The sequence below is a fragment of the Sciurus vulgaris genome (assembly GCF_902686455.1).
Source record: "Sciurus vulgaris genome assembly, contig: HiC_scaffold_570_arrow_ctg1, whole genome shotgun sequence".
In the NCBI taxonomy this organism is placed as follows: domain Eukaryota; kingdom Metazoa; phylum Chordata; class Mammalia; order Rodentia; family Sciuridae; genus Sciurus; species Sciurus vulgaris.
This window is the reverse complement of record NW_027632454.1, coordinates 2328723-2332471: the sequence shown is the minus strand read 5'-3', so window position 1 is coordinate 2332471 and position 3749 is coordinate 2328723. Positions and strand designations below refer to the sequence as shown.

At 41.2% G+C, this 3749-nt stretch overlaps 1 pseudogene across 1 annotated transcript; it reads left to right on the top strand.

Annotated features, from left to right (window-relative positions):
- Positions 1–2330: 2330 nt before the first annotated feature.
- LOC306652769 (inhibitor of growth protein 1-like) lies at positions 2331–3222 on the top strand (annotated as a pseudogene). The gene is made up of 2 exons: positions 2331–2434; positions 2553–3222. The product of its transcript is annotated as an inhibitor of growth protein 1-like (transcript).
- The last annotated feature ends 527 nt before the right edge of the window (positions 3223–3749 follow it).

Here is a 3749-nt window from a genome sequence, read left to right as displayed (position 1 = left end):
TTTACTATTTTGCCATTTTAAAGAAAGAAAAGTAAGATAAACAGTTTTGAAGGCAATTTGTATAAATTGTCATATCTGCTAAAAAAGGAAGAGCAAATAAATCCAAGTTCTTGGATTAAGTACACGTGCGTACTTGCAAACATCATTATTTAAAAAACAATAGGATCTTGAACAATGTAATCTCTCTGAACTTGTTTATTAATCTACAGAATAGGGAAAATGCTACTTTTTTTTGGTGTTATGGGAAAGCTCCTATTATCAAGAATAAGAACTAAAATACAATCGATGTTTTTGAATCTTTTCAAGCACACTTCCCACATAAAATGCTACACATTTACACTGAGATTTCAGAGTTTACATACTTAGATGCAGACTGTTTATGATCTTCTCATTTCTATTTCCACTGAAATTTCAGGAAACTAGCACCATGATGAACACAACAGTACATATTAAAAAGCACAATGTAGCAATTAACCAACAAAGTCTCTAGCTCTCTGCACACAAAATGCAGAATGCAACAGGGATTTGGTTCTTGTCTTAATTGCAAGCAGTATAGTAACAACCTTCCACTTCTGGGTTAACTCTCTATGGCTTGCTTTTCAAAATACTTAAAACCAGGTACTTCTCCCATGCCACCCCCTAATGTTAAGCTCTGGAGTACTGGTTTTTCTGCTTTACCTTTCTTTCATAAATTGGTCACATTATATTCAAGAAATTAAATGTTTTTTTCTGACCAATATTAAATTTATTAGAAAAAAATGTACTAAAAAATGTGAAATCTTATTAACCTTCTTTATGTAGTCATCCAACCACCTGTAAGCTGACCATTAAGCTTTGTGTAAACTAATTCCTCAGCCTGTTTCATATAAAAGCATCACATCTGGCCTTAGACATTCTGAAAGATCACCATGTTATGTTTCAAAATACTGACCTTTTAAAAACAACTGATCATTGAAAATTTATAAACCAAGCTCAGCATTAAAATACAAATAACTTCATAGTTGTGCATTTTTTAAAAATAATGAGGCATGTTAATAAAATTGAGGGATATTTGTGGTGTATTGTTGGCCAATTAAAGAATATACTATATATGAAAAACAAATACTATATATATAAAAAAAAAAAAAAACCTGAATGACTAAAACACTTGAAATCTGCTTACCCAGTAATAAAGGAAATAGCAGGTGGCAGGGGAGAGGGCAGGTGATTCCTTTTTTGGCAGCCTCATTTTTTCTTAAAGAGTAAACTGTACTTTGGAAAAAAAAAAAAAAAACTATTCTTACAAATGTATTCCTCCCCACCCCAGATTCTTCTAATTTGTTCAACACATAGTTATGATTTCTCAAAAATAAATATGGGAGATATGGAAACAAGTAATAACTGAAAGGAAAATCCTGAGTTTTACTCCTGGGTCCTCCCTAAGCTAGTGTTTAAAGTGTCCCAAGCAATAGGACAGGCATAGCACTGACCACCAAGAGGAATACACTCACTCACACAGCCAGAAAAAGGAAGAAAATGTCAGTGCTTGCTCTCAATGACCAGTCATCCAGAGCTCTAAGTCATTTGGATTATTTTCCTTCAAAAGCAACAGAGTAGGGCTGGGTGGTGGCTCATGGGTAGAGAAGCACTTGCCTAACATGTGGGAGGCCATGGGTTGGATTCTCAGCACCACATATAATTTAGTCAATAAAACATAGTAGCATCGACAGCAAAAAACATATTAAAAACAAAACAAAACCAAAATGAGAGTCACTGGGCTGAGGTCGTAGCTCAGTGGTAGAGTACTTGCCTAGCATGTGTGAGGCACTGGGTTCAACTCTCAGCACCACATATAAATAAATAAAGGTCCATTGACAACTTAAAAAAATTTAAAAAATGAGAGTCACTGGAGGATCTGAAAAGGCTGGGGCACCATGTCAGTGTGGGCCTCTAAGGTCCCCACCTCAGACTCCAGCCTCAGGACAGGCCAAGCACTCGCAGCCTGGCCTTTACCAGGTCCCTGGACTCCCTGTCCCCAGACCCAGGCACAGGATGTGACAAGCAACTGGAGTCCCTGGCATGCCGTCCAGCTATGTTCAACCCCCATGGCCTCCCTGTCTAGGATCCCCAACCTCCAGGCCCAGACCCCTGGGACCAGTCTCCTAAAGCACTCCCGCTGCCCCAGGATGCATCAACCAAGACCCTGAACAGGGTGGAGACCTTACTTCAGGGCGGCCTGACTCAAGGGAGGCAGCTTAACCCAAGGGAGGCCGCATTACCAAGGGCGACCTTACCGGAGGACAGTGGCATTAACCCCACAACCTTCCCTGAGAGCAAGGCAGTGGCCTGACATGAAGGCAGAGGGTGGTCCGGCACGTGGTCCAGGGGTCCATCTGGGAGCCCCCTCCTCTACCACCTGCACCAGTCCCCTCAGCCTCAGCAGTTGTACCTGCTGGTCGGAAAGGGCCAGAATGAGAGCTCTGCATTTTCCAGATCTATATTTAAGGGGCAGGGTGCAGGAAGTGGAAAGTCTCACCAAGTTCAGGGGACATTCCAAGCTGAACCATTCTGAGTCCTGCCAAAAGAAAGCAGATCCACCTGGTGCACTACATGGATGATTACCTGGCCTCCATTGACCTCTTAGACCTGCTAAGAAACGTTTTGCTGATACAGGAGATAGATGGGAAATGCCAAAAAATCCTGAAAGAAATGGATGAACATTATGAGAAGATGAAAAGAGAGACAGATGGTGCCCAAAAGCACCAAGTACTGCACTGCATCCAGAGAGCCCTGATTAGGAGCCAAGAACTGGGTGATGAGAAAATTTAGAACCTCCGTCAGATGGTAGAGCTGGCAGAAAGCTGGACCAGTGGACATTCATGTGGAACTTTTTGAGGCACCTCAAGAGATCGAGGACACCACTGGCAACAGCTGCATATCTGGCCATAAGAAGGCTAAGAACAAGACAGTTGCCCAGGCAGGAAAGCCGAATTACAAGCTTATCTGTAGCTGCACAACAGTGCGAATCAAGTGATGAATATATCTAATAATAATCATGACCATGGTAACATCACCTCAGGAACACCCAAGGAGAAGATAGCAAAGACCTCAAAGAAGAAAAAAAAAATATCAAAGACCTTAAAGAAGAGAAAGCACACCACAGGCTCCATGGCCAAAACAGAGAAGGAATCAAACCCTATAAACCTCCCCAGGGACTCAAATGAGCCCACAAAATATCTGTGAATCAGGTGGCCTATGGAGGAATGATACAGTGTGAAAATGGCAAGTGCCCTGTCAGATGGTTACACTTACGCTTGGGACTCTGTCCTAAACCAAAGGGCAAGTGATGCTGTACCAAGTTTCAGGCCAGAAATGCAAAAATGATGGACAAAGAATTACAGAAATTTATAAAAAAGAAAGCCTATAAGAGATTGTTTGTGGACATTCATTAGTAGAACAGAATCAGCCAACATATGTATTGTATTTCCACTTATGTTGAGGTGTGTGGATTGTCAAATGTATATTTTCAAGGAATGTTAGAAAAGGTGAAGTTTCCTTCTTGGGGAGAGCAGTGATTCTCTCTACCTTTCATTTCCATTGGTACATGTGTAAGAAGACAGTGGACTGTAGATATTTTAGGAACTATAAATTACAGGTTTGAATTAAACACTTTAAAAAAATAGTGTCCACATACCTTCCCAAAGTCCTGCCCCCCCATGTCATGGTAGGTGCTTCCTGAGCCTGTGCCTCTCCACATATGCCATGAGTCT